Here is an 18,012-nt window from a genome sequence, read left to right on the forward strand (position 1 = left end):
AGTCACACCAGGAGATGCACAGGGGTTACTCCTGGCTCTGCACTCAGGAATTACTCCTAGCGGTGCTCAGGGGACCATATGGGATGCTGGGAATCGAACCCAGGCCGGCCATGTGCAAGGCAAACGCCCTACCCGCTGTGCTATCGCTCCAGCTCCAGGATTCTGCTTCCCAGCCTCACCGATGGAAGGTTCAGAGGAGACAATTTCTAACTTCCCTTATAAAAGTAAAATTTCAACATTCCACTCTTTCTCCATGTGGACGCTTTCATTCTTCAATAATTGTTTATCTGCCTCTGGGCACTTGAAGTTTCTTAGCGTCAGATTCCATTTATACATTTTTATGAGCACCTATCACAAATGAGGCCTGAGTTCTGTGCCTGAGAAGCGTCCTCCACGCTTTGTAAGTCAATTCCTAAATACGGCACCTGAATCTTTATGAGGCAGAAATTAATCACCTGTTGCCCTGGAGGCCATAATCTAATACTTTAAACAAACCAACATACATACCTATTAGTCGACTCAAAAGCTTGCAATAAGCAAGCAAAAATGATGAGCTTAGCGCTCACAGACCTGACACAGAGGTTTTTTGTGGGTTTTTTTTTTTTTAATAACATTTAAAGTTCCACAGCAGGTGAAATAAATTGTAGGTGTAAATCATGCACGGGCATGTGGTATACAGAAGCATGCTTGAGCTACAGCAGCAGAGATAGTGGAGCATCACGGTTCTAAACTGGGACTCTAGAAACACTCTGCTCACTATCAAATCCGGGGTCAGGCCACAAAGCCCAGGGTCGTGGAAACGTGGCCAAACCTGGGTGAGTGCCTCAGTTTCTCCATCTGCCAATCAGGAGGAATCAGAGCTGCTATTTTACAAAATGGTTGTGAAGATTTCATGATTTTCTCTACGAAGTGTGCTCAGGGGGGCGGAGCAATAGTACAGTGGGAGGGCTCTCGCCTTGCAAGCAGCCAACCCAGACTCGTTCCCTGGCACCCCATATTCCAGAGCACCTCCAGAAGTGATCCCTGAGCGTGGAGCCCTGAGCACTGCGCAAAAACAAAGCAAAAAAAGAAAGTTCTGAAAACTGTTCCATCTATCGTGCCACCTATAAACTGTTATTAATATTAACATGCTGTGTACGCTATCCTAGATTAATATATGTATTAATAATTTATGACCAGTCAAGTAACAGTTGCCAAGGAAGTGAACTCAGTGTTAAATTCAATGCTGAACTGTCCCATTTACTTCTCATTCACCCACTAAGTGAGTAATAGATTACATTTGGGTCAGACAATATGCAAAGAATGAGGGAGACAGAAATTATTAAGGAAGACAGGGATTTTTGCCCGTAAAGTGAGACAGACTATAAAATTCATTTTTAACCAACAGATCAATTATTTTGTACCGTGAGCACTTAATTCAGAACTTCACATTCCTTATTAACAATTGCTGTTGACTTAATGTGTTTGCATGTAAAAGTAGTTCTGATCAGCAATTTTAATAGCCAATACTATTATTACTGTATTTCCAATTTAAAAAAAAAAATTCTGTGACAAATCAACACTTACAAAAATATCTTCAATGTAATCGTTAATAATAATAATGCGAGCGGGTAGGAAATAAAGCACATCCAAGGATATCTGTGGAGGATTATATTTCTTTTTGCTCTTCAATAATAAGAAGGCGCCTAGAGAAGGGACAAGGAAGAATAAAGCTTAACTTTAGGAGACTACAAATAAGTTTCCCCAGATTTACAAGATGCAAGGCAGGGTCCTGTGATCAAGTATCAGCAACCACAAGTAGGTGAGAAAAATAATAAATTTTCAGTTTCGAAGGCTGTAATAATATCACCATTATAATTCATCCCAATATATCAACACAGGCTTTACATTAACAGCCTTACTTTCAAAAATAGACATAGCACCACCATAACATTTCATACTTTCAGTGTTTGGAAAGAATGTCAGGGAAAGCTCACAGCACGTGTTTCCATCAATCAGAGGAAGGGAAGAGGAGGAAAAAAAATACAAAAGAGAAAGAATTAGAGAAAGAAAAAGTACAGATCCTGCTGGAGGAGGGTTGAGCTCCAGCTCCTGAGGATAAGAACATTCTCCCATGTTCCAGACAGATTCCCAACAGCTGTCGGGTCACCCGTACTTTACAACAGAGCTTTACAACAAATCCACAGTAAAAATGCTGAACTTCAAATACCTTGTTTGCTGCAACGAGGCCGGCCGAACTGTCATTCCAAACTGTACTTCAAGTTAATTACGCTTTTCATATGTAATGTTATCAGGATTGTCTTTTTAAAATATGATGGTATAAAATAATGTTCTCTGACATGATTCCTAAGAGGCTAAGGCTGGAGGCATTTAGACATATTATGAATTATCTTAGGAATACAATTTCTCCAAACTGACATTGATGCTTCTATTTACAATAAAATACTCTTATGGGTTAGACTGGTCAGTTGTTCGACAAGATTTATTACAGTTTCAACTTGTTTTTGACATTCTGTAAATCGAGTCAATATACAGCGATACAGCCAGTCATCTACTCTGGGTATCTATTTATATCCACTGCATGAAGAATTTAGGGATTAGTGGGGGGCCTTAGGGAATTAAAAACGGAGGGGGATAAAGAACAGGTGCAAACTTCCCTAACAAAGCCTTGCCTACACCTAAATTTTCTAAGACATTAAACATTTCCGAGAAAATCTTTCTGATGCACTACTGGAAGAGCCGGGAAAACTTCTGCCCAGCGAGATTCAACAGCCAAAACTTTTGTTTGGGGAGATTCTAAGAGGCTTAGAGTCAATGCTATACAATCCTCGCTTTATGGCCTGCTGCTTTGGTCCCAGATCTCTCTGGGAAACAACTACCATTTGTGCAATGGTGATGTAGGAACAGGCTGACGATATAAAATAACAACTCCATTTTCTCCGGGCACACCAGAACCTGACTGAACCTCGAGTGCTGTAGCTCTTGTTCTTGGCCACACAGGCCTGGTTGCCGAACAAGGTTGTGTGAACAACCCTCTTTCCCCCCATTTCAAAATCCAGACAATCTTCTGGAAATCCTGCTGAACCCCCTTCCAATGCTCAATAACTTCAACAAGTCTGAGCGATGCTTTAAAATGTGAATACATAAAATTTAGGTTAAGATTTGAATCCCCATTTCTTGAAATAGAAAATGTGTGAAATGATTTGTTGGGCAAACTGTGCTTGGTTTTATTTTAATGATGAACATGTGGGGTGACTGCTCTGTCTTCTTACAATGCTGAAAACGTCGTCCCGGGAGGAAGATTCTGTCTAGGGGGCAACCTTCATCTAGGTGGTCACTTCAGAGCAGTGATCAGCAACTATATGATTTGTAAAACAATTAGATTCTATAGATGCACAGGGATCTTGTCCAGGAATGGAGACAGAATAAATTATTCTCTTTGGCTGCTGGTGCTATGCTGGCTTATGCGGAATACATTTTGGCCCAAAGTGCTTACACGATCCTCAATTCTGACCCTTCTTGCTAATCTTAAAAAATCTTTTCCACTCGCTCTAATCTATTGAAGCAGTTGTGAAATGACCCGCTACCTGTTGCAGTAAATTACTATCTTACTCCTGGCCTAAATGACTGTTTCACAAAACCAAAAACTATACCCAAAGAATAATCAAGCCCAATAAATCATGTACTTTTTTTTAACACAACCAATACAGGAAAATGGGGAAATAGCTCCAGAGGTAAATATTATTCCTCAAGGGATCGCTAATACTGAAACTTCTAATAAAAAACTCTCGCTAAGATATATAAATTTCCTAAATTAGATTCTAGAATTTTCTAGCAATCTTACCCCGGCTTTCTTAGGCACACATCAAGAGAATTATCCTCCTCTAATTTTATGCACTAAGGTGGAAAAGTAAATGCCACAAAGAATGAGCCATTTTAATTATGATTTCAATAGCCTCTTCTGACACAGTAACTACAAACATGGTTACTATTTCCTCCACTTTCAATATGTAAGGACTTGATTTTCTGTCATCAACAATATCAGTGCTGTATTTATAATATAGCACAGACCCGCTCGCCATCCTAGCACTATGCACTCAGTTTCTGACTTCCTATTTCACCTCCAACAATACATTACCTCTCACTGAATGACCCTGGGCTCCGTGGTGATATATTACCAAGCTGCAGTTAATTTAGTAGGCACAAATATTTGTTTCAGTATATTTTTTGGTGAAATTACATAGGCCAGAAATTTGGTCTTGTGTATGTGTGTGCAGTAAAGTGCCATGTATACTGTGTTATATAAATAATGAAAATTAAATTACAGTATTTAGGGACACATTCCAAACAATCCATTTTACTGCCAACTACACTGGGCTCATAACCAGCTGTGGAGAAAAGAAAAATACTGTCCCCTCCTCTTAAATCTTTATGTATTCCTTTTCATTGATTCCAATAAAAAATGGATTGAGTCAGTATCCACTGTGCCCAACGTTCTGAAATATCTGAAACAAAATCATTATTCTTATCCCAAAAAACCTGTAAGTACACTGCATGGTACTGATAACATAGCCAACTCTCTTCGTTTCCCTGAGACCCAATTCTAATGACAAAAATTATAGTCTTTAAGTTATTCTATCAAATATGTATATTATCATTGCCCACTTTTTGATGCGATGCATATAATCGACCATGGGTACACAGCAATATATATATATATATATATATATATATATATATATTTTAATTTGTAGCACAATGGTCCAAGAGGAACAGAGGAATCGAACCCGGGTTGCCTGGGTGCAAGACAAACGCCCTACACACTGTGCTATCACTCCAGCCCGTAAGCTATGGAGAGTATCCCACCTGCACGGCAAAGCCTGGCAAGCTACCCGTGGCATATTCGATATGCCAAAAACAGTAACAAGTCTCACAATGGAGATGTTACTGGTGCCCGCTCGAGCAAATGAGCAACAGTGATACAGTAATACAGCACAATGGTCAGTTCCTAACTCAGATTAGCGCGTTTACTCCTCAAAAATTAACACAATTGCTCTTAGCATTTTCCATATGAGTCCGTGAGAATGAGAGGTTAGACTGACTGCTCCTAAATCACACAGCTAGTGAATGGAAGAACCAAACCTCACTGTCTAACTCTAGAATACAGACACTTAGCCACGTTCCATGTCTCCTCTAAGCCAGACTAAGCATAGTACCAGTTCTTATATTTTTCTGTCTCCAAGAGAAATTTAAGATGAAATTTAAATGTAAGGAGAAATTTTAACTCCCTCTCTCCTTACTTCTGAGGTATTTTACAATGTCTTTCCTGCATATGGATTAACAATGTATTTCACAGCTGTAAAGTTACTTTCCTCAATTTACTTAAAATACGCTTAGAATATAACGCACTTCTCCAAAGCCTGAAAGAAAAATAAGATGAGGAAAACAGATTTTTAAAGAAAAGCACAAAAGGAAAAAAATCTTCAATTCTACCTTTTAATAGGAATAAGTGTTACCTATGCTAAATTAAGTCCTAAAATGTTAGACGGAACATCAAATGGTAAGCACCATTTTCAATCAAGTCTCAGAAGGTCCCTGGTAACACACAAATAACTTAAGCCCAAAGGTAATTCCTTAATACACTTTACTTCAATGATCATTTACTGAGAGCTCTGTGCACTCTGCAAAATCTCCTCTACTTAGCTCTTTCAAATATTTTACCCCATCTTATCTATCATGCTACTTATTGGTGCCAATATCTACAATCATGCTCTATGCAAGCTCTGTGAAGTCAGAAAATATTTTGTGCCCATTTTATTTCTAACAGAATCTAGCAGAGTGCCTTACACTTGTTCCCACTCAGAAAATGATGGTGAAAATTACCCTAAATTGAATCTCTGTTACACTGAATATAGCTTATGAATACAATTAAGGCCACTAATACATTATAAATTATTTAGGTTTAATCCTGACATTTATGACATGAAAAAGACATTAGACCTATCTTAGAAAATTAGCTACTGCACTCTTTGTCAGTCCAAGGTTAATTTACTTTAAAATAAATTAATTATTGTCTTGTGACCAATTTTTCAAATGCTAAAGAGGCATTCTGTGAATAAGTCCATTCATCCTACCCCCTTAAGGTACTAAGTTTGGGATTTGGGCGTCTGTTTTTTTTTTTTAATGAATAAAAAAAAGTTTAGGCTGCACAACATACCTGTGCTAAAGCTGAAAACGAAGCAGAAATAAAACACTGTTATCAGTAATACTGTTTTTATACATCGCTTAATGGGCAAAATGCCACTAACGGGATGGCTGCAGTTCAATTGACGTGTTCCAAGCCATCACAAACAGCTGCAGAACCCGGAGACTGAACTGCAGCCTCTCCATCGAAGCTCATTTCATCCATTGTTACTCATAATATGATCTAAAGGAACACTTGCAGGATCTCATAGAAAGTTTAAATGTTGTTTGATGAGAGTCATTAGATATTTAAATCAGAAATGAATGGCATAGCAAGAGAAGCAATCATAGTACACGCAAAGTAGAGCAGAAAACTTCCAGGGTATTCTCTCCACTTGCTCACATTTGTACTCGGTGTCTGTAATACTGAGAAGAAGTCACAAGAAGGAGAAAAAAAAATAGTGTCACATCCAATTTCAGATATATGTGTATGTATATATATTTTTCCCCAAAGACTGTCCCCTATTTTAGTTATTGAAATAGAAGGGCTTCATATGAAAGGCAATGGACCTTTTATATAGGTGTAAAAATAACTCCAAGATATCAGCACAATTTCCCAGTTGCCATCAACCAGAGTATCTGAATAATTCTGAAGACAATAAACCACATCCGGCAGTCACTTGATGTCCTCTTTTGGTGACTTGGTTCCCTGGATCGCATTCTGGTAACAATGTTTGCTTCTAATAAACTCGACTTCCAGATCCTCACAGTATTTAATAGGAGAGGAGCAAACTATCATGGAATGAACAATAACTGCCACTCCTGCAAATATTCCCTTCAGTACACCAGAGTATTACTTTAAAACTGTGCTTTCCATCTGGGTCCATGGAGAGGGTACCGGAGAATACACATGTGACACACATAAACATCAAATACCAGATGTCTTTTTTTTTTTAATCTCATGGATATTTTTGTACTAGAATGCAGATAAATTTCAAGCTTTGGGCAGCAACTTTCAGCCAAATTTTCGAGCACCCTGTGTTTATGTGTTTACTTTATGTCTTTAGTTTGGGTGAAAAGTTTGCCAAGCTCTACAATCTATTGTGTACACAGTAGATCAGAAAATATGAAGAATGCATAGCATGGTATAGCATAACGTTCAGGGGTTTGGCTGTAGCGAATCTGGTGACTGCCCTCAATGCACACAGATTATATCAAAGACTTAAAAACTTTAATGAATATTCAGTCTTAAAACAAATCTTACAGACTCTTAGGCTATTCAGACCATAAAAATATCAACCCAATGGAAGTGAATTTGTAACCACTCTTTTAGTTATTTGTTTGTTTGTTTTTGGCTTTGGGACCACACCGAGCAGTTCTCGGGGCTTACTCCTTCCTGGTCCTGTGCACAGGGATCACTCCTGATAGGGCTCAGGGGTCTGTATGGGGTGTCAAGGATCGAACCCAGGTCCATCACATACAGGGCAAGAGCCTACCCCCTGCACTATCTCTCCAGCGTGAGATGATACTCTAAAGGGTAAGAAAGAAACAGGGAGGAAGGTTGGAAGAAAGGAAGAAAAAGTATATAAGCAAGTATGATCCCCAATTAAGTCATATCTATTATTAAATGAAAGTTTTAAATATATGTTATAGGGGCTGGAGCAATAGAACAGCTCACAGGCACTTGCCTTGCATGTGGCCAACCCAGGTTCAATCCTCAACACCCCCTATGGGCACGCAAGCCCCAGCAGTAGTGAGCTCTGAGCACCACTCACTCTGGCCCCAAAACTACTAATGAAAAGAAAAAAAAACTACATAAATTATAATTATCTAGTAAATCATTATAAAATTACCTAGACGTATACAGCATGTTAGAATTTACAGGAAAAAAATTAAAGAACCACTTAAAAATGTGAAACCTAAAGTCAGTATAGTTTATAAAAAAAAAAAATCCTAATTCCCCTTCAAGAAATACTCTACCTTAGGGGCAGAGAGACAGGTCTTTGGGGTGGGGGTGTCACAATGTCCTGTGTCCTGTCTCTGCACCCAGGAATCAGTCCTGGCAGGCTCAGGTGGCCATATGGGATGCCAGGGATCAAACCTGGGTCAGCCACGTTCAAGGCCAATGAATGCTCTACCCACTATACAATCTCCCCAGCCTCCAGAGACAGCTCGTTAAAGTGCAGAGCAAATGCTTCGCATGTGGGAGCTCAGGAACTGGTCCCCAGCACTGCATGGTCCACCAAGCAATGGGGGGGGGGGATGACTCCCAAGCATGGAGTGGGGAGTCAAACCCAGCACTGCCAAGTTCAATGTGACCCTCAAAAATAAATGTTATACATTACACTTATATGTAATGTGTATAAATTATACATCACATAATATATAAAATGTTATGCACTATATAACTATTGTTATGGGCAATATCATTATACTCTGCACTGAACTATCTCAGTAAAATTTAGAAATGCAGACATTTCTAAATTAATGCACTTTATTCTAAATTAATACACTTTAATACTCTAAATTAGTACTTTCAGTGTAGAATAAAGTTGAGGGGGGAAAAGAGCAACTCCTTGGGGAAACAAGAAAAAAATTAATAAATGTATCATTACCAATTTTACCAATAATGCATGAAACTCTAACTTCCCTATGCGTTTTCTCTTGGCAACAGTCAATGTAAATAATAATATGTCTCTGTACCCCTACAGCATTTTAAATACCTATATGTAATAAGTCTCTCAATGAGAGAGAGACGTTACTGGTGCCCGCTTGAACAAATAGATGAGCAACGGGATGACCCTAAACCCTAGACTCCTATGTTTAATAGTCTGTCTAATAGCATGTATAAGGAAAGTCACTAACAAGCCCATTCCAAATATGATTTCTCATTTACGAAGCTGAAACAGTCAACCAACCTACCTTTGAGAATTTGAAAGTACTAAAACTCTATGTAGTCAATACCCTGGAATTTCAGCGAAAGGCTTGGCTAGCATCACGTTCTTTGGTGAACTGCGCAGGAAAGACAGCCATGTGCACTGCAACTCACTCAAAGGGGGGAAGCACACGCCGGGTAGCAGGCCTGGATGAGGTAAGGTCCCAGGAAACTGCACTGATGGTCCTCTGAGCATCACCAGGAATGATCCCCAGCCACCATCAGTTGTGGCAGAAAGAGGAAGAGGGAATATGAGGAGGAGGAAGACCAGGAGGATGTGGAGGAGGAGAAAGAGAAAGAGGGGGAGAAAGAGGAAGGAGAGGAGGAGGAGGAGGAGGTGCACAACCCAAAGGCTACCAGAAAGCTGAGGTTAGCCAACAGAGAGCAGAGATTTCCTATTAATAGGAGCCTCTGAAGAGTGAAGTGGAGCAGCAGGATACTTTTTTCCCTTTATTCTAGTTTTTGGTTGATATCTTAAATGCAAGTAATTTTTTTCTTTACACATACTTGTACTTCCATTATGTGTAAATAATTTACAAGAGGGAAAAAAGATGTTTTGAAGAAAGATCTCCTTTCTTAGTTTTTTTTTTAACTTTACTAAAAACATTTTTTTTAATTTTTTAAATTTTATTGAATCACCGTGAGACAGTTACAAGCTTTCATGTTTGGGTTACAATGTCACACTTCCTTCCCCTGCCCTGCCCCACCTCCCAAGTGTTTTGTCCTTTCACTGAACTTCAGAGGTGAGGAACTAAACCAGTCAGCCTGTGTTCCTGGGTTAACAGTGATGTGTTACACACGGAAACTCAACTCAGAAAATACAGCCTGTGAAAAACGTGACATCATCCTACAAACTCAAACGACTGACATACTACAAAGAAAACTGCCCACTCGGCCACTGAAAACGGTCAGTCTGACTAGATGAGCCCAAGGTAATTCTCGAGTCAACTGATCATTTTTCCAGTTAATTTGGTCACTAGTGCATTCATTTATTCTGGGCATAAGACAGAAATTCAACTTAGATTGGGGAGGAATCATAAACTGGTAAAATACCGAGAAATTTAACATTTTTCTTATAAAAAGTATTTGGGATGGAGAGTTACAGTATAATTGCTGTTGTAGGCTTGTAAAAACTATGATCATTAAATACCCTGTACAAAAGGCAGTCCCTGGACCACCTGCCTACTGAATATTTTATGTATATTGTATGCTTTCTCATAAAAATTGTTATCCAATTCCTACAACTGCCAGAATTAAACTATAAAACTCTCCGTTCAAACTGAGGCAAAGAAAAGTCCCTAATCCTTCCTTCTCAATATGTTATATCAAATGTCTTTTAGTAACTGCATTAGAAAGCAATTACAGCTTAATAGCTGTCTAAACCCATTATCAGTGTACATTTAACCTTTCAATATTTAAAGATAATATTTAATTTAAGCAAATTAATGGACTGCCTGTGAGACCAAATACATCTACTTAGTCTTTCTGGTTTTCCATCAACGATATTTCTCTTTTGAGACCGGGTCTTGTGACATGGAGTCTGGTAAAATAGAGTTCTTTCTGTTTGTAGTTTAAATAGATATTAATAAATGAGAGACCAACCCAGCCCCAAATTAGAAGTAATGTCCTTGTTACTGCATGTCTTCTACCATTAACGAAGTGGCCTTTAATTCTTTGCAGATTAATTTGTATCATTAATAGTTAAGTGAATTTATATACCTTTATCTTTAAATGTGATTTTTTTATATCCATATTGTTTAATCTCTTTGGCTGTAAAAGATTGACCGTATTTTTCCATGATGCCCTGTAATTCACTTCTACTCTTCAAGTATAATATTTCAGAATTACAGTGATTATGTTAGCATTTATTATATTTTAAGAGAATAGATCAATCAATTGGCAAAATGACACTGCAAAACAGAATGCAGCACAATTTCCCTATAGTACAAGTAATAAATGCAAATAAAGAAGACATTAACTTCACCATAACATTGAGCTATCAATAAGCAAATGCAACTTTCCACCTAAATTCTTTCATGATGTGAGTCTAGTCCACTGCAAATTTCAAAAGGAAAATTTCCTGTAGTGTAACGGATATATATTACTGGGTTTGTTTCACCTATTCATTTATTTATTTTTAGTAACTGGGGTAAAACTCAGAGCATACTGCATGCAATGCACAAGATTTACCACTGTGCCACATTCCCCGTATACACTTCTAAATAACGGACAAAATCAATCCCGTTGCTCACTTAAATCCAACTACCACACCACTCATTTTGTTCTGGTTTTCAAGTAGCTTACCAGATACAAATCTAATTACATTCTGACAAGTAAAAATAATTCTAAAGTAGGGGGAAGTACATGAAGCACATTTCAAACTTCAGACGCTGCAGAGACAGCGCAAAGGGCTAGGAAGGAGCGGGAGAGACTACACAGGGGTGAAGGGTACGAGGCTTGCATGCAGCAGACCCCAATTGGATCCCGAGCACAGAGTGTGGTCACCTGAACAACACCCGGAGTGCTCTGTTAGCAGAGTCGGGAGTAAGCTCTGAGCACTGCAGGGTTTGCCCACTGCCCTCCAAACACCCGGCTAGCGTGCATGTTTGACCCCAGCATCCGAGCACTGAAGACGGGACTCAGGAGCACTCAACTGGGAACAGCCCCCAAGGACCACTCGGTGTTGCCCCTAAACAAACAATGATTCAAAAGTTAGCTTGTCTCTGGCACTACCTGCCTCCATCCCCAACATTTTTTGTGGTCTCTGAATCCAGGGATAAGCTCCTACAGCAGGAGCAGTCTCTAACAGACCCTACTTGTAATAAAGTCTCCTCTATCCCCCGAAACCACAGGACCCACAAAACCCTGTGACAACATGCGTATCCTCTTTAGTTCAACAATTTCCTTCCTTTAGAGTCTGTCATCAGCATGATTTTTTAGCCCTGCCATATTTTCTAAGTCTATGCTTAAAGAATACCCAATATGTTTCAGTTGCCCCTACTAACACTAAAAGGCTATATTAATGGGAATATAACGATGATTGCACTTGTAATTGCATTTATTGACTTAACATTTTATGATTAGAATGCTAAAGAAACCAACTCAAAATATGTTTTAAATATTTATAATTACCACCAATTGTTGTTTTTAAATGTTTGAGTTTCATAAATGCTTACATAGAAAAATAACACATTTAACATAGTTCCAGAATCTAAATACGCATCTCTTTGCTCTCTGAACATAGAGGTTTCCTCTGAAACTTTTCATAAGCCATCCTGGCATAAAGTGAACATGTGGGGCTGGAGCGATAGCACAGTGGGTAGGGCATTTGCCTTGCACGCCACAGACCCGGGTTCAATTCCCAGCACCCCATATGGTCCCCTGAGCACCGCCAGGAGTAATTCCTGAGTGCAGACCCAGGAGTAACCCCTGTGCATCGCCAGGTGTGACCCAAATCAAGAAAAAAAAAACGAACATGCAATTCCCATTAATTCATATGAAAACAATTTTGTGATCCCATGCTCAAAATGTAACCTACCAAATAACAGGTGAATAACACTAGAATTCAGGGACGTGTGAGTGTTGAAAGGACACTGTCAACAGAAGCAGTTACTGGGAAGTTTTTTTCCTACCCAGCCAGCGGTTATTTTCCTAGCAGGTATGCACACAGCCTACAGAATACCTGCCACAAAATAATTACTGAACACTAGTTTGGCTTTTTCACTTTTTGTCACATAAGATAAGAAAAAAATCCTCTTTGGGTTTCTGTTTATGTTGGTTAGCATAAACAGGTCTTACTTTAAAGGACTGCCTCACACTAATTTTGAAAAGTTGGTGATACCTAAAACACAAAAACACTCCTTACTTCCTTTTTCTTAAAATAACTTTATTTATAATGTTTCTTTTAGATACAATTAATGTAATCAATGAAAATGTATATTCCTATGCCTCCTACTCTTCACATAAAGGGTAGACTGCCAATTTCTACCCTGGCATATGCAGATTGAACTATTGCTTTAGGTGGAAATAATTTTAAAGCTTATTAGCTGGTAGAAAATTCTATCTAACAAAAATGTACAGTTAAATATATCAACCACAGTAATATTTATTTAACTATCCCATATCCTTCAATTTTGAATAGATAGAAAACGTCATTACCCCAGTAAAAAGTAAGCCAATTACTAGGAAGTCTAAACTGGAACGAACAATTAAATTGTAGCCTTAAATTAATCCTAATCGTAGAAGTAAAAAACTAGAAGACTAGAAGGAACAATCATTTAAAACAGATCTCCCTAGTCATATCCCAGTTATATAATTTTTTTAAATCCAAAACATTTAGCTTTATTTTTAAAATGTACATATTTTTCAGAGAGAAAATTTACACAGAATCACATACCCTTAGGACAAAAACGTATGAGAATGTATTTAAAAGACATCTTTATTTGTTAAATATTGACTCATAAAATTTCAAACTGCTTATTCTCTTCATTTTCTAGCTAAATAAGAATATGACATATCAAGATAACTTTCCTGAATGACACTACCTGGTTTTATCACATTATTCAAAATAATATTTTAAGTGCATTCTAATATTCATATTTCCACATAAAGAGAACTAAAGTATATTTCACTTTAAATGACCAATAGAAATAATGAAGGCTAAAGAAAACACATTGGGTTTTTGCTTTTTGTTTTTTGTTATTCATTAATAGTGAATCACCATGAGATACAGTTACATACTCACAAACTTTCGAGTTTGCATTTCGGTCATACAATGCTCGAGTACCCATCCCTCCACCAGTGCCCATTCTCCACCACCAATGGTCCCAGTATCCCTCGCACTGCCCCCACCCCTCCCCCCATCACCTCACCCTGCCTCTGTGGAGAAAACACATATTGTTTTAAATAGCAGTAAATTCAGAGTAGAAATTTCTTGATAAATAATGTGTTGTGTATCTTTCCCTCTAAAAAAAAATTAGCAAGATCAAAGCAACTACCAACGCTTGCCAAACGTGACTGTCAGCATCAAAGCCAAGCAGAATGAGTTCCCCAAAGCAAAAGAAAAAAGTAATTGTTAGTTAGACTTCCGCTTGTGGCCATCAGAAATGTTACCTTAATTTGGCCTTAATGACCTATAATCACTTTTAGCATATGGCTTTTAAGACTGCTATTATTCAGCTTGATCTATGGATATAATGAAGCAGAAAAGAACCATGGGCATAATTAAAATAAGTTCCTGCAAAAGTGGAATATATAGTACGTTGCTAATGTGTAAATGACTAAATAACTTAATTAGGTGAAATGAAGTGCACTTATAACCACAGATACTTAAACTGAATCATGATATTGTGTATATGTATATATTCTTCTGAAAAATATTTATTCACCAAACAGTAGGGCGAAATTTAAAATACAAAAGGGCTGAGACCTATAAAATTAATAATGGTTGACAGTATTCTGAAGGTTCACTAGTAAACCAAAAACCTAGATTATCAGCCACTGGCAAAATAATTGTGGGTTTTGTTTTTGTTTTCACAAAAGGCAGCTGATCTGGTACAATTAAATATGAATGACCCAGTGCCTTGATCTGAGCTAAAATGCTTGTTGTTGTCCATATTCTTTTTCATACAGATAATTTAGACATGAGAGGAACAGAGGGAGAGGAAAATGAAAATTAAAATCTCCACACATGTAAGTTTAAAAACTACTAGAGTATTTTTTATAAATGCAATAATAATAATAATTGAATCTTTATGTGAATTTTACCATTCTATAAATGCAAATAAAACATGTCATACGATTGCATGGAAAACACCTTTATGGTTGTACCAGGGAAAACATGGACGTTCAGATTCCCCCAAAAAGGCTGCTCCCTGAAGCAAGATAAAGGGGCAGACAAGCGCAGCAGGAAAGGACTGTGCCGTGCACGTGTGGGGCCTTGATTCAAAACACAGCTGCCGAATCTAATTTTAGGCCAACTGGCCTTGTCAGTGTCTCTTAACAAGGAAAATTTCTCCACTGAATATTAGAAGCCGTTTAAGAAAAAAAAAAAGCCCATACTAATAATATTTACTAGTTAAGTTATCCACACCATGGCTCTTCTATGCAGAAAATACGTAAAGTAACCCATCGCTGACTCTGCCAGTGCAGCGAAGGGTATTTCAGTAAAGGGAATATTATTCCAAAGGAAACAGCCAGGGAGATCCAGCAGTACGCAGGCCCGCACAGACATGAAGACAACAACTACAGTCAGCTATTTTTTTTACAACTTTATGAATAGTATCGACTGCAAACACTCACTGAACGCTTGGCGTGGAGTGGTGCTAAGGCTGAGTGTTACACCTGGGTGAGGTCACAACCCTCTCCACGCTGAGGTACCATTTTAAAAGATGAGAGAGCTCTATCAAAGGATTTCACTCTCCCTAGCACTTTAAGCAGAATTAAATACAACTGGGGCTAGAGCGAGGACAGCACAGCGGGTAAGGCATTTGACTTGCACGTGACCGACCCTGGTTCGATTCCCAGCACCCCATAGGATCCGTCGAGCAGCACCAGGAGTAATTCCTGAGTGCCTGAGCCAGGAGTAACCCCTGTGCATCACCGGGTGTGACCCAAACAAGCAAAATAAATAAATAAATAAATACAAAAAAATAAATCTTACAAGCTCTATCAGGAACGTTTGCTGCTACCATCAAACAGAAGGATAGAGTACATCTACTGAAGTACACGTCTACTCCATACCTCCTTTCATTTTTGCAAGAGGAAGCACACAGGAAATTTTCAATATTCATAAAGTGATCTCTAGACCCCAAAACTTCCAAAATTGTGTGCAAAATTTTGAATCTTCATGCACATGAGGTTTCCTATGGAATAGTATCAAAGCTTTCATCAGATTCTCCAGAGTATTTTGTGGTTCAAAAAATGTTCTGATTTTCTGACTTTCACACTCCTGGCTCTGAACAAATCATGGATGTTGAATCTACCACTGGCTCTCATTATTTTATTTCTAAAGATAAAGAACTATCTACGATGTGCGCGTTTCACAGCTGCACAAACTTTCCTCTCAACTCGACTGACCTTTAGTATATATATGTATACATGAATGTATACATATACATGCACATACATAAGGGTATATGCTCATATACTCTAAATATATATATATACATATATTGCACTGTAGCACTGTTGTCCCATTGTTCATCAATTTGCTTGAGCGGGCACCAGTAATATCTCCATTGTGAGATTTGCTGTTACCGTTTTTGGCATATCGAATATGCCACGGGTAGCTTGCCAGGCTCTGCCATACAGGCAGGATACTCTCGGTAGCTTGCCAAGCTCTCTGAGAGGGATAGAGGAATCGAACCCGGGTTGGCTGCGTGCAAGGTAAATGCCCTACAGGCTGTGCTATTGCTCCAACCCCAATGTATATATACATATATATATGTAATATATACATATATTACAAAATGTATTATAATCAGTCCCCTACCAATAGCCAAATTATTCCATAAAAGTATCAAGAACCATAAAGGGCTCTGGAGAAGCCTAAAAAATAAGTTAATCCACCTGCTCTCACACTGACCCTCTTCCATATCTGCCCATTCTTTAATCTGGTCAAAGACATCCTACTTGGTGAAAATAATCTAGTTCACTCAATCATACTTTCTAAATTTCAGTTCCATTTTCTTGATTTTTGTCTGGTAACTTCATGTTTGATTAGTAAATACTTCTCTTCATCAAGAATTAAATGTTTTTTGAAAAATTAAAATCTTAACCATCTAAAAATATTACTTAAAATGTCTAGGCTAGTCATATTCTAAGATATCGTCAGTCATAGGTAGATGGGTAGAGAGCCAATAAATACCCAACAAGACAGAAGACAGACACAGCTAATAAAATTTAAGTTTCTCCTTTTCTAACTAATAGAAATAGCATTATGACCAATTTAACGTTCTATGGTGTTACTACTCTTATCATTCTTTAACTTTCACAACCTGTAAACTTTTAGGCCTCAGAGCGGTATTTGGAGGAACAGGAGACTTCAAGAACAAAAAGCTTGATGGTTAATAATTAAGATGTCAAAAAATGTCATCCTCTTCAAGAAGTTGATTCACAAATTTATACAAGGAAATGTATGTGTGAAAGGTCTTTGTAAACTGTGCTCGCTAGAGCAATTCATTAGGAGCTCACCCAGAGAAGTATGGTAGATGATATGGAATGAGCTTCCTGCTAGAGTTCAAATGCATGGACTAATCCCAGGCTCTGCTCCTAAGGCTTGGACAAATCAGGGAAGTCTGAGCCATGGTTACGTCTTTAGTAATTAGGGATAACATGATTTCTGGAGTTTCTGTATCCTAATGATGTAAGGCTGTCTTACCATATGGTACTCAGTCAGTGTGAGTTCTCCCAACTCCTTAATGGGTCAATATTTTATCTAGTTATAATTCTACATGCAAGATATAAGTAAAAATGCAAAAACAAAAAGTATATGTAGGATATATTGATCACAAGAAACGTGTGTGACCTAGAAAATGCAGTAAATGAAGAAATGATAAGGAATGGTTTGTTTTCTTTTTGTGTTTTGTTTTTCGGTTTGGGTTCATACCACGGAGTGCTCAAGGCTTACTCAGGGCTCTGTGCTTAAGGATCTGTCCTTGGGGTTGGAGTTCGGGGGCGGGGGGACATATGCGGTGCCAGAGCTCAAACCTAGGGCAGCTACAGGCAAGGCAAGTGCCTCACCTGCTGTGCTATGTCTCCAACCAAATACTAACAAGACTATGGTTCAAAAAGTAAATGAGCATGAGCATGGTCTCACAGACCTATCATTCCTCTTCATCAGTAGATTCAATTTTAAATGGATGTTTATTGTAAAGCCTGTTAAACTTATTCAA

The 18,012-nt window shown here is 38.2% G+C and overlaps 1 protein-coding gene across 9 annotated transcripts in view; it reads right to left on the bottom strand.

Moving 5' to 3' along the window:
• Nucleotides 1–18,012, bottom strand: part of TCF4 (transcription factor 4) — a 378,340-nt gene that overhangs the window by 332,495 nt on the left and 27,833 nt on the right. The gene's annotated exons all lie outside the window — the stretch shown is intronic.

Source organism: Sorex araneus, chromosome 2, assembly GCF_027595985.1.
Source record: "Sorex araneus isolate mSorAra2 chromosome 2, mSorAra2.pri, whole genome shotgun sequence".
Taxonomy (NCBI): domain Eukaryota; kingdom Metazoa; phylum Chordata; class Mammalia; order Eulipotyphla; family Soricidae; genus Sorex; species Sorex araneus.